This window comes from Oncorhynchus mykiss, unplaced genomic scaffold (assembly GCF_013265735.2).
Source record: "Oncorhynchus mykiss isolate Arlee unplaced genomic scaffold, USDA_OmykA_1.1 un_scaffold_897, whole genome shotgun sequence".
NCBI lineage: Eukaryota > Metazoa > Chordata > Actinopteri > Salmoniformes > Salmonidae > Oncorhynchus > Oncorhynchus mykiss.
The window spans coordinates 8,909-36,756 of record NW_023494344.1 but is presented as its reverse complement, the minus strand read 5'-3'; the positions used below and the strand labels follow the sequence as shown (position 1 = coordinate 36,756).

General features: G+C 52.6%; 1 pseudogene; it reads right to left on the bottom strand.

Moving 5' to 3' along the window:
- LOC118964157 lies at positions 1-25,579 on the bottom strand (annotated as a pseudogene).
- Between the last annotated feature and the right edge of the window lie 2,269 nt (positions 25,580-27,848).

Sequence of the window (27,848 nt, the reverse complement as noted above, 5' to 3'; positions counted from 1 at the left end):
CTGGCACTCGCTCATAGGTTCCTCTTCCTTGGTCCTCCACCTTCTTGTCCAGAGTCTCTCCACTGAGCAGTGATTCCAACACCGGCCCCTCCGGCAAGCCCCCTTCCTTCTTCAGAGACGCCTCGTAGTCTGAACACACACACACCATACCGTACGTTACAGTAAACACTTCCCTGCTACTACATGTTAGAATTGATTCCCAGCTACCCCTTTGCCCTGACAGACTAACACAAATACAACTACAGTACACCACAGGAGGCTGCTGAGGGGAGGACGGCTCATAATAATGTCTAGAACGGAATGAATGGAATGGCATCAAACACCTGGAAACCATGGAAACCATGTTCTGACGTATTTTGTTACCATTCCACTTTTTCCACTGAAGCCATTACCAGGAGCCCGTTCTCCACATTTAAAAAGCCACCAGCCTCCTGTGGTTTTTCTCCGTCATTCTACGGCCTCCTCATCCTCCTTTCCAGATCTCTTGTCTCGTACGATCTTAAACTCAATGGGTCCGAGGCGCGGGTCCTCCAGAATGTTTAGCCGTCTCTTCTTGCGCCAGCAGCGCGCAGGGTAAGTATACAACTGTCCCGGGGCCAAACCTGGGGGCCAACAAAGAACAATGCAACAAGTCGTGAAAAACTGCTAAAGCAGACTAAACTATAATGAAGGGGTTAAGGTGATGATGTTATCCACTTTAAATAGAAGGGACATGTTCGTTTTTTGTGCAAACAGAAATTCCAAGCTTTTATGGTCTCTGTACTTTGACAAACCTATACCTCCATAAGTCTCTGTGCTTGACAAACCTGTACCTCCATCAGTCTCTGTGCCTTGACAAACCTATACCTCCATCAGTCTCTGTGCTTGACAAACCAATACCTCCATCAGTCTCTGTGCTTGACAAACATATACCTCCATCAGTGTCTGTGCTTGACAAACCTATACCTCCATCGGTCTCTGTGCTTGACAAACCTGTACCTCCATCAGTCTCTGTGCTTGACAAACCTGTATCTCCATCAGTCTCTGTGCTTGATAAAACCTGTACCTCCATCAATCTCTGTGCTTGACAAACCTGTACCTCAATCAGTCTCTGTGCTTGACAAACCTGTACCTCAAACAGTCTCTGTGCTCTGACAAACCTATACCCTCCATCAGTCTCTGTGCTTGACAAACCTATACCCCCATCAGTCTCTGTGCTTGACAGACCTATACCTCCATTCAGTCTCTGTGCTTGACAAACCTATACCTCCATCAGTCTCTGTGCTTGACAAACATATACCTCCATCAGTCTCTGTGCTTGACAAACCTATAACCCCATCAGTCTCTGTGCTTGACAGACCTATACCTCCATCAGTCTCTGTGCTTGACAAACCTATACCTCCATCAGTCTCTGTGCTTGACAAACATATACCTCCATCAGTCTCTGTGCTTTGACAAACCTATACCTCCATCGGTCTCTGTGCTTGACAAACCTATACCTCCATCAGTCTCTGTGCTTGACAAACATATACCTCCATCGGTCTCTGTGCTTGACGAACCTATACCTCCATCGGTCTCTGTGCTTGACAAACCTATACCTCCATCAGTTGCTGTGCTTGACAACCTATACCTCCATCGGTCTCTGTGCTTGACAAACCTATACCTCCATCGGCCTCTGTGCTTGACAAACCTATACCTCCATCAGTCTCTGTGCTTGACAAACATATACCCCCATCAGTCATTTATGTTAGTAAAAACAACACTGTCACTCATACACACTCAAACACCACAAACAACAAACTCTAAACTCTGTACACACATTCTGTACACTGATACTACATATAGGTGTGAGAGAGGGGGAGAGAGAAATATAGAGAGGGAGGAGAGGGGAGAGAGAAAGAGAGAGGTAGGCGAGGGGAGAGAGAAGGATAGAGTGAGGGAGGAGAGGGGATAAAGAAGGATAGAGTGAGGGAGGAGAGGGGAGAAAGAAGGATAGAGTGAGGGAGGAGAGGGGAGAGAGGAGGATAGAGTGAGGGGGAGGAGAGGGGAGAGAGAAAGATAGAGAGGAAGGAGAGGGGAGATATAAGGATAGAGTGAGGGAGGAGAGAGGAGAGAGGAGGATAGAGTGAGGGAGGAGAGGAGGATAGAGTGCGGGAGGAGAGGGGAGAGAGAAAGATAGAGAGGAAGGAGAGGGGAGAGAGAATGATAGAGTGAGGGAGGAGAGGGGAGAGATAAGGATAGAGTGAGGGAGGAGAGGGGAGAGTGAAAGATTAGAGAGGAAGGAGAGGGGAGAGAGAAGGAAAGAGTGAGGGATGAGAGGGGAGAGATAAGGATAGAGTGAGGGAGGAGAGGGGAGAGAGGAGGATAGAGTGAGGGAGGAGAGGTGAGAGATAAGGATAGAGTGAGGAGGAAAGGGGAGAGAGGAAGAGAGAGGTAGGCGAGGGGAGAGAGAAGATGAGGAGGAGAGAAAGAAATATAGAGTGTGGGAGGAGAAGGGAGAGAGAAAGAGAGAGGGAGGAGAGGGAGAGAGAAAGAGAGAGGGAGGAGTGGGGAGAGAGAGAGAAGGATATAGTGAGGGAGGAGAGGGGAGAGAGGAGGATAGAGTGAGGGAGGAGAGGGGCGAGATAAGGATAGAGTGAGAGAGGAGAGAGGAGGATAGAGTGAGGGAGGAGAGGGGAGAGAGAAAGATAGAGAGGAAGGAGAGGGGAGAGAGAAGGATAGAGTGAGGGAGGAGAGGGGAGAGAGAAAGATAGAGAGGAAGGAGAGGGGAGAGAGAAGGATAGAGTGAGGGAGGAGAGGGGAGAGATAATGATAGAGTGAGGGAGGAGAGGGGAGAGATAAGGATAGAGTGAGGGATGAGAGGGGAGAGAGGAGGATAGAGTGAGGGAGGAGAGGGGAGAGATAAGGATAGAGTGAGGAGGAGAGGGGAGAGAGGAGGATAGAGTGAGGGAGGACAGGTGAGAGATAAGGATAGATTGAGGGAGGAAAGGGGAGAGAGAGAAAGAGAGAGGTAGGCGAGGGAGAGAGAAAGATGGAGAGGAGAGAAAGAAATGTGTGGGAGTGTGGGAGGAGAGGGGAGAGAGAAAGAGAGAGGGAGGAGAGGGAGAGAGAAAGAGAGAGGGAGGAGTGGGAGAGAGAGAGAAGGATACAGTGAGGGAGGAGAGGGGAGAGAGGAGGATAGAGTGAGGGAGGAGAGGGGAGAGAGAAGGATAGAGTGAGGGAGGAGAGGGGAGAGATAAGGATAGAGTGAGAGAGGAGAGGGGAGAGAGGAGGATAGAGTGAGGGAGGAGAGGGGAGAGAGAAAGATAGAGAGGAAGGAGAGGGGAGAGAGAAGGATAGAGTGAGGGAGGAGCGGGGAGAGAGAAAGATAGAGAGGAAGGAGAGGGGAGAGAGAAGGATAGAGTGAGGGAGGAGAGGAGAGATATAATGATAGAGTGAGGGAGGAGAGGGGAGAGGTAAGGATAGAGTGAGGGATGAGAGGGGAGAGAGGAGGATAGAGTGAGGGAGGAGAGGGGAGAGATAAGGATAGAGTGAGGGAGGAGAGGGGAGAGAGAAAGAGAGAGGTAGGCGAGGGGAGAGAGAAAGATGGAGAGGAGAGAAAGAAATATAGAGTGAGGGAGGAGAGGGGAGAGAGAAAGAGAGAGGGAGGAGAGGGGAGAGAGAAAGAGAGAGGGAGGAGAGGGGATGAGAGCGAGAAGGATAGAGTGAGGAGGAGAGGGGAGAGAGGAGGATGGAGAGGAGAGAAAGAAGTATAGAGTGAGGGAGGAGAGGGGAGAGAGAAAGAGAGAGGGAGGAGAGGGAGAGAGAAAGATAGAGGAGGAAGGAGAGGGGAGAGAGAAGGATAGAGTGAGGGAGGAGAGGGAGAGATAATGATAGAGTGAGGGAGGAGAGGGGAGAGATAAGGATAGAGTGAGGGATGAGAGGGGAGAGAGGAGGATAGAGTGAGTGAGGAGGAGAGGGGAGAGATAGGATAGAGTGAGGGAGGAGAGGGGAGAGAGGAGGATAGAGTGAGGGAGGACAGGTGAGAGATAAGGATAGATTGAGGGAGGAAAGGGGAGAGAGAAGAGAGAGGTAGGCGAGGGGAGAGAGAAAGATGGAGAGGAGAGAAAGAAATGTGTGGGAGTGTGGGAGGAGAGGGAGAGAGAAAGAGAGAGGGAGGAGAGGGGAGAGAGAAAGAGAGAGGGAGGAGTGGGGAGAGAGAGAGAAGGATACAGTGAGGGAGGAGAGGGGAGAGAGGAGGATAGAGTGAGGGAGGAGAGGGGAGAGAGAAGGATAGAGTGAGGGAGGAGAGGGGAGAGATAAGGATAGAGTGAGAGAGGAGAGGGGAGAGAGGAGGATAGAGTGAGGGAGGAGAGGGGAGAGAGAAAGATAGAGAGGAAGGAGAGGGGAGAGAGAAGGATAGAGTGAGGTAGGAGCGGGGAGAGAGAAAGATAGAGAGGAAGGAGAGGGGAGAGAGAAGGATAGAGTGAGGAGGAGAGGAGAGATATAATGATAGAGTGAGGGAGGAGAGGGGAGAGGTAAGGATAGAGTGAGGATGAGAGGGGAGAGAGGAGGATAGAGTGAGGGAGGAGAGGGGAGAGATTAAGGATAGAGTGAGGGAGGAGAGGGGAGAGAGAAAGAGAGAGGTAGGCGAGGGGAGAGAGAAAGATGGAGAGGAGAGAAAGAATATAGAGTGAGGGAGGAGAGGGGAGAGAGAAAGAGAGAGGGAGGAGAGGGGAGAGAGAAAGAGAGAGGGAGGAGAGGGGACGAGAGCGAGAAGGATAGAGTGAGGGAGGAGAGGGGAGAGAGGAGGATGGAGAGGAGAGAAAGAAGTATAGAGTGAGGGAGGAGAGGGAGGAGAGAGAAAGAGAGAGGGAGGAGAGGGGAGAGAGAAAGAGAGAGGGAGGAGAGGGGATGGAGAGCGAGAAGGATAGAGTGAGGGAAGAGAGGGGAGAGAGGAGGATAGAGTGAGGGAGGAGAGGGGAGAGAGAAAGATAGAGAGGAAGGAGAGGGGAGAGCGAAAGATAGAGAGGAAGGAGAGGGGAGAGAGAAGGATAGGTGTGAGAGAGGAGAGGGGAGAGAGGAGGATAGTGAGGGAGGGGAGAGAGAAAGAGAGAGGGAGGAGAGGGGAGAGAGGAGGATAGAGTGAGGGAGGAGAGGGGAGAGAGAAAGATAGAGAGGAAGGAGAGGGGAGAGAGAAGGATAGGTGTGAGAGAGGAGAGGGGAGAGAGAAAGAGAGAGGGAGGAGAGGGGAGAGAGGAGGATAGAGTGAGGGAGGAGAGGTGAGAGATAAGGATAGAGTGAGGGAGGAAAGGGGAGAGAGGAAGAGAGAGGTAGGCGAGGGGAGAGAGAAAGATGAGGAGGAGAGAAAGAAATATAGAGTGTGGAAGGAGAGGGGAGAGAGAAAGAGAGAGGATGAGAGGGGAGAGAGAAAGAGAGAGGGAGGAGTGGGGAGAGAGAGAGAAGGATAGAGTGAGGGAGGAGAGGGGAGAGAGGAGGATAGAGTGAAGGAGGAGAGGGGAGAGAGAGAGAGAAGGATAGAGTGAGGGAGGAGAGGGGAGAGATAAGGATAGAGTGAGGGAGGATGAGGGGAGAGAGGAGGATAGAGTGAGGGAGGAGAGGGGAGAGAGAAAGATAGAGAGGAAGGAGAGGGGAGAGAGAAGGACAGAGTGAGGAGGAGAGGGGAGAGATAAGGATAGAGTGAGGGAGGAGAGGGGAGAGATAAGGATAGAGTGAGGGATGAGAGGGGAGAGAGGAGGATAGAGTGAGGGAGGAGAGGGGAGAGATAAGGATAGAGTGAGGGAGGAGAGGGGATAGAGAGAAAGAGAGAGGTAGGCGAGGGGAGAGAGAAACATGGAGAGGAGAGAAAGAAATATTGAGTGAGGGGGAGAGGGGAGAGAGAAGAGAGAGGGAGGAGAGGGGAGAGAGAAAGAGAGAGGGAGGAGAGGGGAGAGAGCGAGAAGGATAGAGTGAGGGAGGAGAGGGCGAGAGGAGGGATAGAGTGAGGGAGGAGAGGGGAGAGAGAAAGATAGAGAGGAAGGAGAGGGGAGAGAGAAGGATAGGTGTGAGAGAGGAGAGGGGAGAGAGAGGAGGATAGTGAGGGAGGGGAGAGAGAAAGAGAGCGGGAGGAGAGGGGAGAGAGGAGGATAGAGAGGAAGGAGAGGGGAGAGAGAAAGATAGAGAGGAAGGAGAGGGGAGAGAGAAGGATAGGTGTGAGAGAGGAGAGGGGAGAGAGGAGGATAGTGAGGGAGGGGAGAGAGAAAGAGAGAGGAGGAGAGGGGAGAGAGGAGGATAGAGTGAGGAGGAGAGGGGAGAGAGAGAAGATAGAGAGGAAGGATAGGGGAGAGAGAAGGATAGGTGTGAGAGAGGAGAGGTGAGAGATAAGGATAGAGTGAGGGAGGAAAGGGGATGAGAGGACGAGAGAGGTAGGCGAGGGGAGAGAGAGAAAGATGAGAGGAGAGAAAGAAAGATAGAGTGTGGAAGGAGAGGGGAGAGAGAAAGCGAGAGGATGAGAGGGGAGAGAGAAAGAGAGAGGAGGAGTGGGGAGAGAGAGAGACGGATAGAGTGAGGGAGGAGAGGGAGAGAGGAGGATAGAGTGAAGGAGAGAGGGAGAGAGAAGGATAGAGTGAGGGAGGAGAGGGGAGAGATAAGGATAGAGTGAGGGAGGAGAGGGGAGAGAGGAGGATAGAGTGAGGGAGGAGAGGGGAGAGAGAAAGATAGAGAGGAAGGAGAGGGAGAGAGAAGGACAGAGTGAGGGAAGGAGAGGGGAGAGATAAGGATAGAGTGAGGGAGGAGAGGGCGAGAGATAAGGATAGAGTGAGGGATGAGAGGGGAGAGAGGAGGATAGAGTGAGGGAGGAGAGGGGAGAGATAGGATAGAGTGAGGGAGGAGAGGGGAGAGAGAAAGAGAGAGGTAGGCGAGGGGAGAGAGAAAACATGGAGAGGAGGAGAAAGAAATATTGAGTGAGGGGGAGAGGGGAGAGAGAAAGAGAGAGGGAGGAGAGGGGAGAGAGAAAGAGAGAGGGAGGAGAGGGGAGAGAGCGAGAAGGATAGAGTGAGGGAGGAGAGGGGAGAGAGGAGGATAGAGTGAGGAGGAGAGGGGAGAGAGAAAGATAGAGAGGAAGGAGAGGGAGAGAGAAGGATAGGTGTGAGAGAGGAGAGGGGAGAGAGGAGGATAGGTGAGGGAGGGGAGAGAGAAAGAGAGCGGGAGGAGAGGGGAGAGAGGAGGACTAGAGTGAGGGAGGAGAGGGGAGAGAGAAAGATAGAGAGGAAGGAGAGGGGAGAGAGAAGGATAGGTGTGAGAGAGGAGAGGGGAGAGAGAAGAGAGAGGGAGGAGAGGGAGAGAGGAGGATAGAGTGAGGGAGGAGAGGGGAGAGAGAAGGACAGAGTGAGGGAGGAGAGGGGAGAGAGAAAGATAGAGAGGAAGGAGAGGGGAGAGAGAAGGATAGAGTGAGGGAGGAGAGGGGAGAGATAAGGATAGAGTGAGGGAGGAGAGGGGAGAGAGGAGTGATAGAGTGAGGGAGGAAGAGGTGAGAGATAAGGATAGAGTGAGGAGGAAGGGGAGAGAGGAAGAGAGAGGTAGGCGAGGGGAGAGAGAAAGATGAGGAGGAGAGAAAGAAATATAGAGTGTGGGAGGAGAGGGGAGAGAGAAGAGAGAGGGAGGAGAGGGGAGAGAGAAAGAGAGAGGAGGAGTGTGGGAGAGAGAGAGAAGGATAGAGTGAGCGGAGGAAAGGGGAGAGAGGAGGATAGAGTGAGGGAGGAGAGGGGAGAGAGAAGGAATAGAGTGAGGGAGGAGAGGGGAGAGATAAGGATAGAGTGAGGGAGGAGAGGGGAGAGAGGAGGATAGAGTGAGGGAGGAGAGGGGAGAGAGGAGGATCGAGTGAGGGAGGAGAGGGGAGAGAGAAAGATAGAGAGGAAGGAGAGGGGAGAGCGAAGGACAGAGTGAGGGAGGAGAGGGGAGGAGATAAGGATAGAGTGAGGGAGGAGAGGGGAGAGATAAGGATAGAGTGAGGGATGAGAGGGGAGAGAGGAGGATAGAGTGAGGAGGAGAGGGGAGAGATAAGGATAGAGTGAGGGAGGAGAGGGGAGAGAGAAGAAAGAGAGAGGTAGGCGAGGGGAGAGAGAAAGATGGAGAGGAGAGAAAGAAATATTGAGTGAGGGAGGAGAGGGGAGAGAGAAAGAGAGAGGGAGGAGAGGGGAGAGAGAAAGCGAGAGGGAGGAGAGGGGATAGCGAGCGAGAAGGATAGAGTGAGGGAGGAGAGGGGAGAGAGGAGGATAGAGTGAGGGAGGAGAGGGGAGAGAGAAAGATAGAGAGGAAGGAGAGGGGAGAGAGAAGGATAGGTGTGAGAGAGGAGAGGGGAGAGAGGAGGATAGTGAGGGAGGGGAGAGAGAAAGAGAGCGGGAGGAGAGGGAGAGAGAGGAGGATAGAGTGAGGGAGGAGAGGGGAGAGAGAAAGATAGAGAGGAAGGAGAGGGGAGAGAGAAGGATAGGTGTGAGAGAGGAGAGGGGAGAGAGAAAGAGAGAGGGAGGAGAGGGGAGAGAGGAGGATAGAGTGAGGGAGGAGAGGGGAGAGAGAAGGACAGAGTGAGGGAGGACGAGGGGAGAGAGAAAGATAGAGAGAAGGAGAGGGGAGAGAGAAGGATAGAGTGAGGGAGGAGAGGGGAGAGATAAGGATAGAGTGAGGGAGGAGAGGGGAGAGAGGAGGATAGAGTGAGGGAGGAGAGTGTGAGAGATAAGGATAGAGTGAGGGAGGAAAGGGGAGAGAGGAAGAGAGAGGTAGGCGAGGGGAGGAGAGAAAGATGAGGAGGAGAGAAAGAAATATAGAGTGTGGGAGGAGAGGGGAGAGAGAAAGAGAGAGGGAGGAGAGGGGAGAGAGAAAGAGAGAGGGAGGAGTGGGGAGAGAGAGAGAAGGATAGAGTGAGGAAGGAAAGGGGAGAGAGGAGGATAGAGTGAGGGAGGAGAGGGTGAGAGAGAAGGATAGAGTGAGGGAGGAGAGGGGAAGAGATAGGATAGAGTGAGGGAGGAGAGGGGAGAGAGGAGGATAGAGTGAGGGAGGATGAGGGGAGAGAGGAGGATAGAGTGAGGGAGGAGAGGGGAGAGAGAAAGATAGAGAGGAAGGAGAGGGGAGAGAGAAGGACAGAGTGAGGGAGGAGAGGGGAGAGATAAGGATAGAGTGAGGGAGGAGAGGGGAGAGATAAGGATAGAGTGAGGGATGAGAGGGGAGAGAGGAGGATAGAGTGAGGGAGGAGAGGGAGAGATAAGGATAGAGTGAGGGAGGAGAGGGGAGAGAGAAAGAGAGAGGTAGGCGAGGGGAGAGAGAAAGATGGAGAGGAGAGAAAGAAATATTGAGTGAGGGAGGAGAGGGGAGAGAGAAGAGAGAGGGAGGAGAGGGGAGAGAGAAAGAGAGAGGGAGGAGAGGGGAGAGAGCGATAGGATAGAGTGAGGGAGGAGAGGGGAGAGAGGAGGATAGAGTGAGGGAGGAGAGGGGATGAGAGCAAGATAGAGAGGAAGGAGAGGGGAGAGAGAAGGATAGGTGTGAGAGAGGGAGAGGGGGAGAGAGGAGGATAGTGAGGGAAGGGGAGAGAGAAAGAGAGCGGGAGGAGAGGGGAGAGAGGAGGATAGCGTGAGGGAGGAGAGGGGAGAGAGAAAGATAGAGACGAAGGAGAGGGGAGAGAGAAGGATAGGTGTGAGAGAGGAGAGGGCGAGAGAGAAAGAGAGAGGGAGGAGAGGGGAGAGAGAAGGATAGAGTGAGGGAGGAGAGGGGAGAGATAAGGATAGAGTGAGGGAGGAGAGGGGAGAGAGGGAGGATAGAGTGAGGGAGGAAAGGGGAGAGAGGAAGAGAGAGGTAGGCGAGGGGACAGAGAAAGATGAGGAGGAGAGAAAGAAATATAGAGTGTGGGAGGAGAGGGGAGAGAGAAAGAGAGAGGGAGGAGAGGGGAGAGAGAAAGAGAGAGGGAGGAGTGGGGAGAGAGAGAGAAGGATAGAGTGAGGGAGGAGAGGGGAGAGAGGAGGATAGAGTGAGGGAGGAGAGGGGAGAGATAAGGATAGAGTGAGGGAGGAGAGGGGAGAGATAAGGATAGAGTGAGGGAGGAGAGGGGAGAGAGGAGGATAGAGTGAGGGAGGAGAGGGGAGAGAGAAAGATAGAGAGGAAGGAGAGGGGAGAGAGAAGGACAGAGTGAGGGAGGAGAGGGGAGAGATAAGGATAGAGTGAGGGAGGAGAGGGGAGAGATAAGGATAGAGTGAGGGATGAGAGGGGAGAGAGGAGGATAGGAGTGAGGGAGGAGAGGTGAGAGATAAGGATAGAGTGAGGGAGGAGTAGGGGAGAGAGAAAGAGAGAGGTAGGCGAGGGGAGAGAGAAAGATGGAGAGGAGAGAAAGAAATATTGAGTGAGGGAGGAGAGGGGAGAGAGAAAGAGAGAGGGAGGAGAGAGGGACGAGAGCGAGAAGGATAGAGTGAGGGAGGAGAGGGGAGAGAGGAGGATAGAGTGAGGAGGAGAGGGGAGAGAGAAAGTAGAGACGAAGGAGAGGGAGAGAGAAGGATAGGTGTGAGAGAGGAGAGGGGAGAGAGAAAGAGAGAGGGAGGAGAGGGGAGGACGAGGAGGATAGAGTGAGGGAGGAGAGGGGAGAAGAGAAGGATACGAGTGAGGGAGGAGGAGAGAGACGGATAGAGTGAGGAAGAGAGGGAGAGAGAAAGATAGAGAGGAAGGAGAGGGGAGAGAGAAGGATAGAGTGAGGGAGAAGAGGGGAGAGAGGAGGATGGAGTGAGGGGGAGAGGGGAGGGGACAAGGGAGGAGAGGGGAGAAAGAAGGATGTAGTGAGGAGGAGAGGGAGAGAGAAGGATAGAGTGAGGAGGAGCGGGGAGAGAGAAAGATAGAGAGGAAGGAGAGGGGAGAGCGAAGATAGAGAGGAAGGAGAGGGAGAGAGAAGGATAGAGTGAGGGAGGAGAGGGGAGAGATAAGGATAGAGTGAGGGAGGAGAGGGGAGAGAGGAGGATAGAGTGAGGGAGGAAAGGGGAGAGAGGAAGAGAGAGGTAGGCGAGGGAGAGAGAAAGATGAGGAGGAGAGAAAGAAATATAGAGTGTGGAGGAGAGGGGGAGAGAGAAAGAGAGAGGGAGGAGAGGGGATGAGAGAAAGAGAGAGGGAGTGAGTGGGGATGAGAGAGAGAAGGATAGAGTGAGGGAGGAAGAGGGGAGAGAGGAGGATTAGAGTGAGGGAGGAGAGGGGAGAGAGAAGGATAGAGTGAGGGAGGAGAGGGGAGAGATAAGGATAGAGTGAGGGAGGAGAGGGGAGAGAGGAGGATAGAGTGAGGGAGGAGAGGGGAGAGAGAAAGATGGAGAGGAGAGAAAGAAATATTGAGTGAGGGAGGAGAGGGGAGAGAGAAAGAGAGAGGGAGGAGAGGGGAGAGAGAAAGAGAGAGGAGGAGAGGGGAGAGAGCGAGAAGTATAGAGTGAGGGAGGAGAGGGGAGAGAGGAGGATAGAGTGAGGGAGGAGAGGGGAGAGAGAAAGATAGAGAGGAAGGAGAGGGAGAGAGAAGGATAGGTGTGAGAGAGGAGAGGGGAGAGAGGAGGATAGTGAGGGAGGGGAGAGAGAAAGAGAGCGGGAGGAGAGGGGAGAGAGGAGGATAGAGTGAGGGAGGAGAGGGAGAGAGAAAGATAGAGAGGAAGGAGAGGGGAGAGAGAAGGATAGGTGTGAGAGAGGAGAGGGGAGAGAGAAAGAGAGAGGGAGGAGAGGGGAGAGAGAAAGATAGAGAGAAGGAGAGGGGAGAGAGAAGGATAGGTGTGAGAGAGGAGAGGGGAGAGAGGAGGATAGTGAGGGAGGGGAGAGAGAAACGATGAGCGGGAGGAGAGGGGAGAGAGGAGGATAGAGTGAGGAGGAGAGGGAGAGAGAAAGATAGAGAGGAAGGAGAGGGGAGAGAGAAGGATAGGTGTGAGAGAGGAGAGGGGAGAGAGAAAGAGAGAGGGAGGAGAGGGGAGAGAGGAGGATAGAGTGAGGGAGGAGAGGGGAGAGAGAAGGATAGAGTGAGGGAGGAGAGGGGAGAGAGAAAGATAGAGAGGAAGGAGAGGGGAGAGAGAAGGATAGAGTGAGGGAGGGAGAGGGAAGATAAGGATAGAGTGAGGGAGGAGAGGGGAGAGAGGAGGATAGAGTGAGGGAGGAGAGGTGAGAGATAAGGATAGAGTGAGGGAGGAAAGGGGAGAGAGGAAGAGAGAGGTAGGCGAGGGGGGAGAGAGAAAGATGAGGAGGAGAGACAGAAATATAGAGTGTGGGAGGAGAGGGGAGAGAGAAAGAGAGAGGGAGGAGAGGGGAGAGAGAAAGAGAGAGGGAGGAGTGGGGAGAGAGAGAGAAGGATAGAGGTGAGGGAGGAGAGGGGAGAGAGGAGGATAGAGTGAGGGAGGAGAGGGGAGAGAGAAGGATAGAGTGAGGGAGGAGAGGGGAGAGATAAGGATAGAGTGAGGGAGGAGAGGGGAGAGATAAGGATAGAGTGAGGGAGGAGAGGGGAGAGAGGATGATAGAGTGAGGGAGGAAAGGGGAGAGAGGAAGAGAGAGGTAGGCGAGGGGAGAGAGAAAGATGAGGAGGAGAGAAAGAAATATAGAGTGTGGGAGGAGAGGGGAGAGAGAAAGAGAGAGGGAGGAGAGGGGAGAGAGAAAGAGAGAGGGAGGAGTGGGGAGAGAGAGAGAAGGATAGAGTGAGGGAGGAGAGGGGAGAGAGGAGGATAGAGTGAGGGAGGAGAGGGGGAGAGAGAAGGATAGGAGTGAGGGAGGAGAGGGGAGAGATAAGGATCGAGGAGGGAGGAGAGGGGAGAGAGGAGGATAGAGTGAGGGAGGAGAGGGGAGAGAGAAAGATGGAGAGGAGAGAAGAAATATGAGTGAGGGAGGAGAGGGGAGAGAGAAAGAGAGAGGGAGGAGAGGGGAGAGAGAAGGATAGGTGTGAGAGAGGAGAGGGGAGAGAGGAGGATAGTGAGGGAGGGGAGAGAGAAAGAGAGCGGGAGGAGAGGGGAGAGAGGAGGATAGAGTGAGGGAGGAGAGGGAGAGAGAAAGATAGAGAGGAAGGAGAGGGGAGAGAGAAGGATAGGTGTGAGAGAGGAGAGGGGAGAGAGAAAGATGAGAGGAGGAGAGGGGAGAGAGGAGGATAGAGTGAGGGAGGAGAGGGGAGAGAGAAGGATAGAGTGAGGGAGGAGAGGGGAGAGAGAAAGATAGAGAGGAAGGAGAGGGGAGAGAGAAGGATAGAGTGAGGAGGAGAGGGGAAAGATAAGGATAGAGTGAGGGAGGAGAGGGGAGAGAGGAGGATAGAGTGAGGGAGGAGAGGTGAGAGATAAGGATAGAGTGAGGGAGAAAGGGGAGAGAGGAAGAGAGAGGTAGGCGAGGGGAGAGAGAAAGATGAGGAGGAGAGACAGAAATACAGAGTGTGGAGGAGAGGGAGAGAGAAAGAGAGAGGGAGGAGAGGGGAGAGAGAAAGAGAGAGGGAGGAGTGGGGAGAGAGAGAGAAGGATAGAGTGAGGGAGGAGAGGGGAGAGAGGAGGATAGAGTGAGGGAGGAGAGGGGAGAGAGAAGGATAGAGTGAGGGAGGAGAGGGGAGAGATAAGGATAGAGTGAGGGATGAGAGGGGAGAGAGGAGGATAGAGTGAGGGAGGAGAGGGGAGAGAGAAAGATGGAGAGGAGAGAAAGAAATATTGAGTGAGGGAGGAGAGGGGAGAGAGAAAGAGAGAGGGAGGAGAGGGGAGAGAGAAAGAGAGAGGAGGAGAGGGGAGAGAGCGAGAAGGATAGAGTGAGGGAGGAGAGGGGAGAGAGGAGGATAGAGTGAGGGAGGAGAGGGGAGAGAGAAAGATAGAGAGGAAGGAGAGGGGAGAGAGAAGGATAGGTGTGAGAGAGGAGAGGGGAGAGAGGAGGATAGTGAGGGAGGGGAGAGAGAAAGAGAGCGGGAGGAGAGGGGAGAGAGGAGGATAGAGTGAGGGAGGAGAGGGAGAGAGAAAGATAGAGAGGAAGGAGAGGGGAGAGAAGAAGGATAGGTGTGAGAGAGGAGAGGGGAGAGAGAAAGAGAGAGGAGGAGAGGGGAGAGAGGAGGATAGAGTGAGGGAGGAGAGGGGAGAGAGAAGGATAGAGTGAGGGAGGAGAGGGGAGAGCGAAAGATAGAGAGGAAGGAGAGGGGAGAGAGAAGGATAGAGTGAGGGAGGAGAGAGGGAAAGATAAGGATAGAGTGAGGAGGAGAGGGGAGATGAGGAGGATAGAGTGAGGGAGGAGAGGTGAGAGATAAGGATAGAGTGAGGGAGGAAAGGGGAGAGAGAGGAAGAGAGAGGTAGGCGAGGGGAGAGAGAAAGATGAGGAGGAGAGACAGAAATATAGAGTGTGGAGGAGAGGGGAGAGAGAAAGAGAGAGGGAGGAGAGGGAGAGAGAAAGAGAGAGGGAGGAGTGGGGAGAGAGAGAGAAGGATAGAGTGAGGAGGAGAGGGGAGAGAGGAGGATAGAGTGAGGGAGGAGAGGGGAGAGAGAAGGATAGAGTGAGGAGGAGAGGGGAGAGATAAGGATAGAGTGAGGGAGGAGAGGGGAGAGAGGAGGATAGAGTGAGGGAGGAGAGGGGAGAGAGGAGGATAGAGTGAGGGAGGAGAGGGGAGGAGAGAAAGATAGAGAGGAAGGAGAGGGGAGAGAGAAGGACAGAGTGAGGGAGGAGAGGGGAGAGATAAGGATAGAGTGAGGGAGGAGAGGGGAGAGATAAGGATAGAGTGAGGATGAGAGGGGAGAGAGGAGGATAGAGTGAGGGAGGAGAGGGGAGAGATAAGGATAGAGTGAGGGAGGAGAGGGGAGAGAGAAAGAGAGAGGTAGGCGAGGGGAGAGCGAAAGATGGAGAGGAGAGAAAGAAATATTGAGTGAGGGAGGAGAGGGGAGAGAGAAAGAGAGAGGGAGGAGAGGGGAGAGAGAAAGAGAGAGGGAGGAGAGGGGAGAGAGCGAGAAGGATAGAGTGAGGGAGGAGAGGGGAGAGAGGAGGATAGAGTGAGGGAGGAGAGGGGAGAGAGAAAGATAGAGAGGAAGGAGAGGGGAGAGATAAGGATAGAGTGAGGGAGGAGAGGGGAGAGAGGAGGATAAGAGTGAGGGAGGAGAGGGGAGAGAGAAAGATAGAGAGGAAGGAGAGGGGAGAGAGAAGGACAGAGTGAGGGAGGAGAGGGGAGAGATAAGGATAGAGTGAGGGAGGAGAGGGGAGAGATAAGGATAGAGTGAGGGAGGAGAGGGAGAGAGGAGGATAGAGTGAGGAGGAGAGGGGAGAGATAAGGATAGAGTGAGGGAGGAGAGGGGAGAGAGAAAGAGAGAGGTAGGCGAGGGACGAGAGAAAGATGGAGAGGAGAGAAAGAATATTGAGTGAGGGAGGAGAGGGGAGAGAGGAAAGAGAGAGGGAGGAGAGGGGAGAGAGAAAGAGAGAGGGAGGAGAGGGGAGAGAGCGAGAAGGATAGAGTGAGGGAGGAGAGGGGAGAGAGGAGGATAGAGTGAGGGAGGAGAGGGGAGAGAGAAAGTTAGAGACGAAGGAGAGGGGAGAGAGAAGGATAGGTTGTGAGAGAGGAGAGGGGAGAGAGAAAGAGAGAGGGAGGAGAGGGGAGAGAGGAGGATAGAGTGAGGGAGGAGAGGGGAGAGAGATGGATAGAGTGAGGAGGAGGGAGAGAGAAGGATAGAGTGAGGGAGGAGAGGGGAGAGAGAAAGATAGAGAGGAAGGAGAGGGGAGAGAGAAGGATAGAGTGAGGAGAAGAGGGGAGAGAGGAGGATAGATTGAGGGGGAGAGGGGAGGGGACAAGGGAGGAGAGGGAGAAAGAAGGAGTAGTGAGGGAGGAGAGGGGAGAGAGGAAGGATAGAGTGAGGGAGGAGCGGGGAGAGAGAAAGATAGAGAGGAAGGAGAGGTGAGAGCGAAAGATAGAGAGGAAGGAGAGGGGACGAGAGAAGGATAGAGTGAGGGAGGAGAGGGGAGAGATAAGGATAGAGTGAGGGAGGAGAGGGGAGAGAGGAGGATAGAGTGAGGAGGAAAGGGGAGAGAGGAAGAGAGAGGTAGGCTGAGGGGAGAGAGAAAGATGAGGAGGAGAGAAAGAAATATAGAGTGTGGGAGGAGAGGGGAGAGAGAAAGAGAGAGGGAGGAGAGGGGAGAGAGAAAGAGAGAGGGAGGAGTGGGGAGAGAGAGAGAAGGATAGAGTGAGGGAGGAGAGGGGGAGAGAGGAGGATAGAGTGAGGGAGGAGAGGGGAGAGAGAAGGAATAGAGTGAGGAGGAGAGGGGAGAGCTAAGGATAGAGTGAGGGAGGAGAGGGAGAGAGGAGGATAGAGTGAGGGAGGAGAGGGAGAGAGAAAGATAGAGAGGAAGGAGAGGGGAGAGAGAAGGACAGAGTGAGGGAGGAGAGGGGAGAGATAAGAATAGAGTGAGGGAGGAGAGGGGAGAGATAAGGATAGAGTGAGGATGAGAGGGGATGAGAGGAGTGATAGAGTGAGGGAGGAGAGGGGGAGAGAGAAAGATGGAGAGGAGAGAAAGGAAATATTGAGTGAGGGAGGAGAGGGGAGAGAGAAGAGAGAGGGAGGAGAGGGGAGAGAGAAAGAGAGAGGGAGGAGAGGGGAGAGAGCGAGAAGGATAGAGTGAGGGAGGGAGAGGGGAGAGAGGAGGATAGAGTGAGGAGGAGAGGGGAGAGAGAAAGATAGAGAGGAAGGAGAGGGGAGAGAGAAGGATAGGTGTGAGAGAGGAGAGGGGAGAGAGGAGGATAGTGAGGGAGGGGAGAGAGAGAAAGAGAGCGGGAGGAGAGGGGAGAGAGGAGGATAGAGTGAGGGAGGAGAGGGAGAGAGAAAGATAGAGAGGAAGGAGAGGGGAGAGAGAAGGATAGGTGTGAGAGAGGAGAGGGGAGAGAGAAAGAGAGAGGGAGGAGAGGGAGAGAGGAGGATAGATTGGGAGGAGAGGAGGGAGGAGAGGGGGAGAGAGAAGGATAGAGTGAGGGAGGAGAGGGAGAGAGAAAGATAGAGAGGAAGGAGAGGGAGAGAGAAGGAATAGAGTGAGGGAGGAGAGGGGAAAGATAAGGATAGAGTGAGGGAGGAGAGGGGAGAGAGGAGGATAGAGTGAGGGAGGAGAGGTGAGAGATAAGGATAGAGTGAGGGAGGAAAGGGGAGAGAGGAAAGAGAGAGGTAGGCGAGGGGAGAGAGAAAGATGAGGAGGAGAGACAGAAATATAGAGTGTGGAGGAGAGGGGAGAGAGAAAGAGAGAGGAGGAGAGGGGAAGAGAGAAAGAGAGAGGGAGGAGTGGGGAGAGAGAGAGAAGGATAGAGTGAGGGAGGAGAGGGAGAGAGGAGGATAGAGTGAGGGAGGAGAGGGGAGAGAGAAGGATAGAGTGAGGGAGGAGAGGGGAGAGATAAGGATAGAGTGAGGGAGGAGAGGGGAGAGAGGAGGATAGAGTGAGGGAGGAGAGGGGAGAGAGGAGGATAGAGTGAGGGAGGAGAGGGAGAGAGAAAGATAGAGAGGAAGGAGAGGGAGAGAGAAGGACAGAGTGAGGGAGGAGAGGGGAGAGATAAGGATAGAGTGAGGGAGGAGAGGGGAGAGATAAGGATAGAGTGAGGGATGAGAGGGGAGAGAGGAGGATAGAGTGAGGGAGGAGAGGGGAGAGATAAGGATAGAGTGAGGGAGGAGAGGGGAGAGAGAAAGAGAGAGGTAGGCGAGGGGAGAGAGAAAGATGGAGAGGAGAGAAAGAAATATTGAGTGAGGAGGAGAGGGGAGAGAGAAAGAGAGAGGGAGGAGAGGGGAGAGAGAAAGAGAGAGGGAGGAGAGGGGAGAGAGCGAGAAGGATAGAGTGAGGGAGGAGAGGGGAGAGAGGAGGATAGAGTGAGGGAGGAGAGGGGAGAGAGAAAGATAGAGAGGAAGGAGAGGGGAGAGAGAAGGATAGGTGTGAGAGAGGAGAGGGGAGAGAGGAGGATAGTGAGGGAGGGGAGAGAGAAAGAGAGCAGGAGGAGAGGGGAGAGAGGAGGATAGAGTGAGGGAGGAGAGGGGAGAGAGAAAGATAGAGAGGAAGGAGAGGGGAGAGAGAAGGACAGAGTGAGGGAGGAGAGGGAGAGATAAGGATAGAGTGAGGGAGGAGAGGGGAGAGATAAGGATAGAGTGAGGGATGAGAGGGGAGAGAGGAGGATAGAGTGAGGAGGAGAGGGGAGAGATAAGGATAGAGTGAGGGAGGAGAGGGGAGAGAGAAAGAGAGAGGTAGGCGAGGGGAGAGAGAAAGATGGAGAGGAGAGAAAGAAATATGAGTGAGGGAGGAGAGGGGAGAGAGAAAGAGAGAGGGAGGAGAGGGGAGAGAGAAAGAGAGAGGGAGGAGAGGGAGGAGAGCGAGAAGGATAGAGTGAGGGAGGAGAGGGGAGAGAGGAGGATAGAGTGAGGGAGGAGAGGGGAGAGAGAAAGATAGAGAGGAAGGAGAGGGAGAGAGAAGAAGGATAGGTGTGAGAGAGGAGAGGGGAGAGAGGAGGATAGTGAGGGAGGGGAGAGAGAAAGAGAGCGGGAGGAGAGGGGAGAGAGGAGGATAGAGTGAGGGAGGAGAGGGGAGAGAGAAAGATAGAGAGGAAGGAGAGGGGAGAGAGAAGGATAGGTGTGAGAGAGGAGAGGGGAGATGAGAAAGAGAGAGGGAGGAGAGGGGAGAGAGGAGGATAGAGTGAGGGAGGAGAGGGGAGAGAGAAGGATAGAGTGAGGGAGGAGGAGGGAGAGAGAAGGATAGAGTGAGGGAGGAGAGGGGAGAGAGAAAGATAGAGAGGAAGGAGAGGGGAGAGAGAAGGATAGAGTGAGGGAGAAGAGGGAGAGAGGAGGATAGAGTGAGGGGGGAGAGGGAGGGGACAAGGGAGGAGAGGGGAGAAAGAAGGATGTAGTGAGGGAGGAGAGGGGAGACGAGAAGGATAGAGTGAGGGAGGAGCGGGGAGAGAGAAAGATAGAGAGGAAGGAGAGGGGAGAGAGAAGGATAGAGTGAGGGAGGAGAGGGTGAGAGATAATGCTAGAGTGAGGGAGGAGAGGGGAGAGGTAAGGATAGAGTGAGGGATGAGAGGGGAGAGAGGAGGATAGAGTGAGGGAGGAGAGGGAGAGATAAGGATAGAGTGAGGGAGGAGAGGGGAGAGAGAAAGAGAGAGGTAGGCGAGGGGAGAGAGAAAGATGGAGAGGAGAGAAAGAAATATAGAGTGAGGGAGGAGAGGGGAGAGAGAAAGAGAGAGGGAGGAGAGGGGAGAGAGAAAGCGAGAGGGAGGAGAGGGGAGAGAGCGAGAAGGATAGAGTGAGGGAGGAGAGTGGAGAGAGGAGGATAGAGTGAGGGAGGAGAGGCGAGAGAGAAAGATAGAGAGGAAGGAGAGGGGAGAGAGAAGGATAGGTGTGAGAGAGGAGAGGAGAGAGATGAGGATAGTGAGGGAGGGGAGAGAGAAAGAGAGAGGGAGGAGAGGGGAGAGAGGAGGATAGAGGTGAGGGAGGAGAGGGGAGAGAGAAAGAGAGGTAGGCGAGGGGAGAGAGGAAGGATAGAGTGAGGGAGGAGAGGGGATAAAGAAGGATAGAGTGAGGGAGGAGAGGGGAGAAAGAAGGATAGAGTGAGGGAGGAGAGGGGAGAGAGGAGGATAGAGTGAGGAGGAGATGGGAGAGAGAAGATAGAGTGAGGGAGGAGAGGGGAGAGAGGAGGATAGAGTGAGGGAGGAGATGGGAGAGAGAAAGATAGAGTGAGGGAGGAGAGGGGAGAGAGGAGGATAGAGTTAGGGAGGAGAGGGGAGAGAGGAGGATAGGAGTGAGGAGGAGAGGGGAGAGAGAAAGATAGAGAGGAAGGAGAGGGGAGAGAGAGGATAGAGTGAGGGAGGAGCGGGGAGAGATAAGGATAGAGTGAGGGAGGAGAGGGGAGAGAGAAGATGGAGAGGAGAGAAAGAAATATAGATTGAGGGAGGAGAGGGGAGAGAGAAAGAGAGAGGGAGGAGAGGGGAGAGAGAAAGAGTAGAGGGAGGAGAGGGGAGGAGAGAGCGAGAAGGATAGAGTGAGGGAGGAGAGGGTTAGAGAGGAGGATAGAGTGAGGGAGGAGAGGGGAGAGAGAAAGATAGAGAGGAAGGAGAGGGGTGAGTGCTAGAGAGAAGGATAGAGTGAGGAGCAGAGGGGATAAAGAAGGATAGAGTGAGGGAGGAGAGGGGAGAAAGAAGGATAGAGTGAGGGAGGAGAGGGGAGAGAGGAGGATAGAGTGAGGAGGAGAGGGGAGAGAGAGAAAGATAGAGAGGAAGGAGAGGGGGAGAGATAAGGATAGAGTGAGGGAGGAGAGGGAGAGAGATAAGGATAGAGTGAGGGAGGAGAGGGGAGAGAGGAGGATAGAGTGAGGGAGGAGAGGTGAGAGATAAGGATAGAGTGAGGGAGAAAGGGGAGAGAGGAAGAGAGAGGTAGGCGAGGGGAGAGAGAAAGATGAGGAGGAGAGAAAGAATATAGAGTGTGGGAGGAGAGGGGAGAGAGAAAGAGAGAGGGAGGAGAGGGGAGAGAGAGAGAAGGATAGAGTGAGGGAGGAGAGGGGAGAGAGAGAGAAGGATAGAGTGAGGGAGGAGAGGGAGAGATGAGGATAGAGTGAGGGAGGAGAGCGGGAGAAGAGAAGGATAGAGTGAGGAGGAGAGGGGAGAGATAAGGATAGAGTGAGGAGGAGAGGGGAGAGAGGAGGATAGAGTGAGGGAGGAGAGGGGAGAGAGAAAGATAGAGAGGAAGGAGAGGGGAGAGAGAAGGATAGAGTGAGGGAAGAAGCGGGGAGAGATAAGGATAGAGTGAGGGAGGAGAGGGAGAGAGAAAGAGAGAGGGAGGAGAGGGGAGAGAGAAAGAGAGAGGGAGGAGAGGGGAGAGAGCGAGAAGGATAGAGTGAGGGAGGAGAGGGTAGAGAGGAGGATAGAGTGAGGGAGGAGAGGGGAGAGAGAAAGATAGAGAGGAAGGAGAGGGGAGGGCTAGAGAGAAGGATAGAGTGAGGGAGCAGAGGGGATAAAGAAGGATAGAGTGAGGGAGGAGAGGGGAGAAAGAAGGATAGAGTGAGGGAGGAGAGGGGAGAGATAAGGATAGAGTGAGGGAGGAGAGGGGAGAGATAAGGATAGAGTGAGGGAGGAGAGGGGAGAGAGGAGGATAGAGTGAGGGAGGAGAGGGGAGAGATAAGGATAGAGTGAGGGAGGAGAGGGGAGAGAGAAAGAGAGAGGTAGGCGAGGGGAGAGAGAAAGATGGAGAGGAGAGAAAGAAATATTGAGTGAGGGAGGAGAGGGGAGAGAGAAGAGAGAGGGAGGAGAGGGGAGAGAGAAAGAGAGAGGGAGGAGAGGGGAGAGAGCGAGAAGGATAGAGTGAGGGAGGAGAGGGAGAGAGGAGGATAGAGTGAGGGAGGAGAGGGGAGAGAGAAAGATAGAGAGGAAGGAGAGGGGAGAGAGAAGGATAGGTGTGAGAGAGGAGAGGGATGAGAGGAGGATAGTGAGGGAGGGGAGAGAAAGAGAGCGGGAGGAGAGGGGAGAGAGGAGGATAGGAGTGAGGGAGGAGAGGGGAGAGAGAAAGATAGAGAGGAAGGAGAGGGGAGAGAGAAGGATAGGTGTGAGAGAGGAGAGGGGGAGAGAGAAAGAGAGAGGGAGGAGAGGGGAGAGAGGAGGATAGAGTGAGGGAGGAGAGGGGAGAGAGAAGGATAGAGTGAGGGAGGAGGAGGGAGAGAGAAGGATAGAGTGAGGGAGGAGAGGGGAGAGAGAAGATAGAGAGGAAGGAGAGGGGAGATAGAGGAGGATAGAGTGAGGAGGAGAGGGAGAGATAAGGATAGAGTGAGGGAGGAAAGGGGAGAGAGGAAGAGAGAGGTAGGCAAGGGGAGAGAGAAAGATGGAGAGGAGAGAAAGAAATATAGAGTGTGGGAGGGAGAGGGGAGAGAGAAAGAGAGAGGGAGGAGAGGAGAGAGAGAAAGAGAGAGGGAGGAGTGGGGAGAGAGAGAAGGATAGAGTGAGGGAGGAGAGGAGGGAGAGAGGAGGATAGAGTGAGGGAGGAGAGGGGAGAGAGAAGGATAGAGTGAGGGAGGAGAGGGGAGAGATAAGGATAGGAGTGAGAGAGGAGAGGGGAGAGAGAAGGATAGAGTGAGGAGGAGAAGGAGAGATAAGGATAGAGTGAGGGATGAGAGGGGAGAGAGAGGAGGATAGAGTTGAGGGAGGAGAGGGGAGAGATAAGGATAGAGTGAGGAGGAGAGGGGAGAGAGAAAGAGAGAGGTAGTCGAGGGGAGAGAGAAAGATGGAAGAGGAGAGATAGAAGTATAGAGTGAGGGAGGAGAGGGGAGAGAGAAAGAGAGAGGGAGGAGAGGGGAGAGAGAAAGAGAGAGGGAGGAGAGGGGAGAGAGAAAGATGGAGAGGAGAGAAAGAAATATAGAGTGAGGGAGGAGAGGGGAGAGAGAAAGAGAGAGGGAGGAGAGGGTGAGAGAGAAAGAGAGAGGGAGGAGAGGGAGAGAGCAAGAAGGATAGAGTGAGGGAAGAGAGGGAGAGAGGAGGATAGCGTGAGGGAGGAGAGGGGAGAGAGAAAGATAGAGAGGAAGGAGAGGGGAGGAGAGGAAGGATAGGTGTGAGAAAGGAGAGGGGAGAGAGGAGGATAGTGAGGGAGTGGAGAGAGAAAGAGAGAGGGAGGAGAGGGGAGAGAGGAGGATAGAGTGAGGGAGGAGAGGGGAGCGAGAAAGATAGAGAGGAAGGAGAGGGGAGAGAGAAGGATAGGTGTGAGAGAGGAGAGGGAGAGAGAAAGATGAGAGGGAGGAGAGGGGAGAGAGGAGGATAGAGTGAGGAAGCAGAAGGGAGACGAGAAGGATAGAGTGAGGGAGGAGAGAGGGAGAGAGGAGGATAGAGTGAGGGGGAGAGGGGAGGGGACAAGGGAGGAGAGGGGAGAAAGAAGGATGTAGTGAGGGAGGAGAGGGGAGAGAGAAAGAGAGAGGTAGGCGAGGGGAGAGAGAAAGATGAGAGGAGAGAAAGAAATATAGATGTGAAGGAGGAGATGGGAGAGAGAAGGATAGAGTGAGGGAGGAGAGGGGAGAGAGAAAGAAAGAGGGAGGAGAGGGGAGAGAGAGAGAAGGATAGTGAGGGAGGGGAGGGGAGAGAGAAAGAGAGAGGGAGGAGAGGGGAGAGAGATAAGGAGAGAGGAGGAGAGGGGAGAGAGAGAAGGATAGAGTGAGGGAGGAGAGGGGAGAGAGGAGGATAGAGTGAGGGAGGAGAGGGGAGAGATAAGGATAGAGTGAGGTGAGGAGAGGGGAGAGAGAAAGAGAGAGGTAGGCGAGGGGAGAGAGAAAGATGAGGAGGAGAGAAAGAAATATAGAGTGAGGGAGAAGGATATAGTGAGGGAGGAGAGGGGAGAGAGAAAGATAGAGAGGAAGGATGAGGGGAGAGAGAAGGATAGTGTGAGAGGAGAGGGGAGAGAGAAGGATAGAGTGAGGGAGGAGAGGGAGAGAGAGAAAGAGAGAGGTAGGCGAGGGGAGAAAGAAGGATAGAGTGATGGAGGAGAGGGGAGAAAGAAGGATAGAGTGAGGGAGGAGAGGGGAGAGAGGAGGATAGAGTGAGGGAGGAGAGAGGGGAGACAGAGGGATAGAGTGAGGGAGGGAGAGGGGAGAAAGAATGATAGAGTGAGGGAGGAGAGGGGAGGGACAAAGAAGGATATAGTGAGGGAGGAGAGGGGAGAAAGTAGGATGTAGTGAGGGAGGAGAGGGGAGAGAGAAGGATAGTGAGGAAGGAGAGGGGAGAGAGAAAGATAGAGTGAGGGAGGAGAGGGGAGGGGACAAAGAAGGATATAGTGAGGGAGGAGAGGGGAGAAAGAAGGATGTAGTGAGGGAGGAGAGTGGAGAGAGAACGATAGAGAGAGGAGAGGGGAGAGAGAACGATAGAGAGAGGGAGAAGAGGGGATAGAGAACAATAGAGAGAGGAGAAGAGGGGAGAGAGAACGATAGACGAGAGGGAGAAGATGGGAGAACAACACAGAGGACACAGGGCTGCTGAGAGCAGAGGAGAACTGAACTCAGAACGCCTGGAGGCTGTTTTCCAGACCTCTACCCCAGGCCTCATACCTCTTCATGCTGCCTCTTACCCTGTGTTTTGTTACAGGGCTTCATGCATTGGAACACACTCTAACATGCTGTCCACGAACAACACACGCACATGCACGCAGCCTAGACCTCACACACGCACAAGGACAGACACACACCTGGGCCGCGGTGGTTCTTCTCCATCCAGATGTAGCAGTTGCTCTGTGCCACGCCGGTCTGGGAGTCCAGGAAGGGCAGGCGCATGGAGCGCTCAGCACACAGGCGGGCATTGTAGCTGCGGCAGTGCTCGATGGCCTCTCTGTAGAACTCCTCGCCCAGACTGGCACAGACAGGATCAGGTGGCACACAACGGGCACAGGGAGGAAAGAGAGAGACACAGAGCCCTGTTAACCTAGGTCATTTCACTTCAGGACCCACATGTCGACATTGCATTATCCACACTCTACAGTGAGAACGTGAAGATGGAGAATCTGTTTTTCCAAAGTACAGTATCATTCTTCTGTCTCTCTCTGGGTCTGGCCGTGGGTTTCTCAGAAGACCTGGGCTGTGTGGTGCCAGGGCACGTAGAGACTCATCAGAAGGTCCTGGGCTGTGTGGTGCCAGGGCACGTAGAGACTCATCAGAAGGTCCTGGGCTGTGTGGTGCCAGGGCACGTAGAGACTCATCAGAAGGTCCTGGGCTGTGTGGTGCCAGGGCACGTAGAGTCTCATCAGAAGGTCCTGGGCTGTGTGGTGCCAGGGCACGTAGAGACTCATCAGAAGGTCCTGGGCTGTGTGGTGCCAGGGCACGTAGAGACTCATCAGAAGGTCCTGGGCTGTGTGGTGCCAGGGCACGTAGAGACTCATCAGAAGGTCCTGGGCTGTGTGGTGCCAGGGCACGTAGAGACTCATCAGAAGGTCCTGGGCTGTGGTGCCAGGGCACGTAGAGACTCATCAGAAGGTCCTGGGCTGTGTGGTGCCAGGGCACGTAGAGACTCATCAGAAGGTCCTGGGCTGTGTGGTGCCAGGGCACGTAGAGACTCATCAGAAGGTCCTAGGCTGTGTGGTGCCAGGGCACGTAGAGACTCATCAGAAGGTCCTGGGCTGTGTGGTGCCAGGGCACGTAGAGACTCATCAGAAGGACCTGGGCTGTGTGGTGCCAGGACACATAGAGACTCATCAGAAGGACCTGGACTGTCTGGTGCCAGGACACATAGAGACTCATCAGAAGGACCTGGACTGTCTGGTGCCAGGGCACATAGAGACTCATCAGAAGTGGAACGCACAAACAGTGCATGTAGTGAGTGACACATGAAAGGTGAGACACAGTGCTCTGAATGTGTGAACGGAGCGAGGAAATCAGCGTCGCCGAATGAGGTAGAATAGAACTGTTCACTGCTAGACAAACATAATGTCAGTGGTGTGTGTGTGTGTTGTACATGTGGGCACTTGATGGTAAATATGTGTGTGTATCTGTAGTGTAAGTGAATGCAAGTCTATGTAGTACATGTGAACGCGGGTAACTGTGTATCCTGTAGAGTTTATTAGTCTGTTATCTTGTGCAACCATCTCCTCCCCTGCCCCTCCTCCCCCCCCCTTCTCCCTCCGCCTCCTCCCCTACTCCTCCTTACCTGTTCTTAATGACGGTTCCTCCAGACTGCCTGTGAACACAAAGATAGAGGGGCACTGTGAGTCACTGCCTTCCTCCTCTCCTTCTCTCCTTCCCTCTCCTTCGCTCCTGTACATCACCGATGTTATTCCTGGTGCTTCTCTAACACAGTCACAACACCAAGGTTGCCAGCCATGGCAGACATTCAGTATATTGTTCATTCAGTGCATAGTATATAGGATCACAACCATACAACATACAGTATATAGGATCACAACCATACAACATACAGTATATAGGATCACAACCATACAACATACAGTATATAGGATCACAACCATACAACATACAGTATATAGGATCACAACCATAAAACACACAGTATATAGGATCACAACCATACAACATACAGTATATAGGAGCACAACCATACAACATACAGTATATAGGAGCACAACCATACAACATACACTATATAGGATCACAACCATACAACATACAGTATATATGAGCACAACCATACAACATACAGTATATAGGATCACAACCATACATTATATAGGATCACAACCACACAACATACAGTATATATGATCACAACCACACAACATACAGTATATAGGATCACAACCATACAACATACAGTATATAGGATGACAACCACACAACATACAGTATATAGGATCACAACCATACAACATACAGTATATAGGATCACAACCATACAACATACAGTATATAGGATCACAACCATACAACATACAGTATATAGGATGACAACCACACAACATACAGTATATAGGATCACAACCATACAACATACAGTATATAGGATCACAACCATACAACATACAGTATATAGGATCACAACCATACAACATACAGTATATAGGATCACAACAATACAACATACAGTATATAGGATCATGACCATACAACATACAGTATATAGGATCACAACCATACAACATACAGTATATAGGAACACAACCATACAACCAACATACAGTATATAGGATAACAACCATACAACATACAGTATATAGGATCACAGCCATACAACATACAGTATATAGGATCCCAACCCTACAACCAACATATGGTATATAGGATCAAAACCATACAACATACATTATATAGGATCACAACCGTACAACCAACATACAGTATGTAGGATCACAACCATACAACATACAGTATATAGGATCACAACCATACAACATACAGTATATAGGATCACAACCATACAAGACACAGTATATAGGATCACAACCATACAAGACACAGTATATAGGATCACAACCATACAAGACACAGTATATAGGATCACAACCGTACAACCAACATACAGTATTAGGATCACAACCGTACAACCAACATACAGTATATAGGATCACAACCGTACAACCAACATACAGTATATAGGATCACAACCGTACAACCAACATACAGTATATAGGATCACAACCATACAACCAACATACAGTATATAGGATCACAACCATACAACATACAGTATATAGGATCACAACCGTACAACCACCATACAGTATATAGGATCACAACCGTACAAGACACAGTATATAGGATCACAACCGTACAACCAACATACAGTATATAGGATCACAACCGTACAACCAACATACAGTATGTAGGATCACAACCGTACAACCAACATACAGTATATAGGATCACAACGGTACAACCAACATACAGTATATAGGATCACAACCATATAACCAACATACAGTATATAGGATCACAACCATACAACATACAGTATATAGGATCACAACCGTACAACCAACATACAGTATATAGGATCACAACCGTACAACCAACATACAGTATGTAGGATCACAACCGTACAACCAACATACAGTATATAGGATCACAACCATACAACCAACACACAGTATATAGGATCACAACCGTACAACCAACATACAGTATATAGGATCACAACCGTACAACCAACATACAGTATGTAGGATCACAACCGTACAACCAACATACAGTATATAGGATCACAACCGTACAACCAACATACAGTATATAGGATCACAACCATACAAGACACAGTATATAGGATCACAACCGTACAACCAACATACAGTATGTAGGATCACAACCATACAACATACAGTATATAGGATCACAACCATAGAACATACAGTATATAGGATCACAACCATACAACACACAGTATATAGGATCACAACCATATAACCAACATACAGTATATAGGATCACAACCATACAACATACAGTATATAGGATCACAACCATACAACCAACATACAGTATGTAGGATCACAACC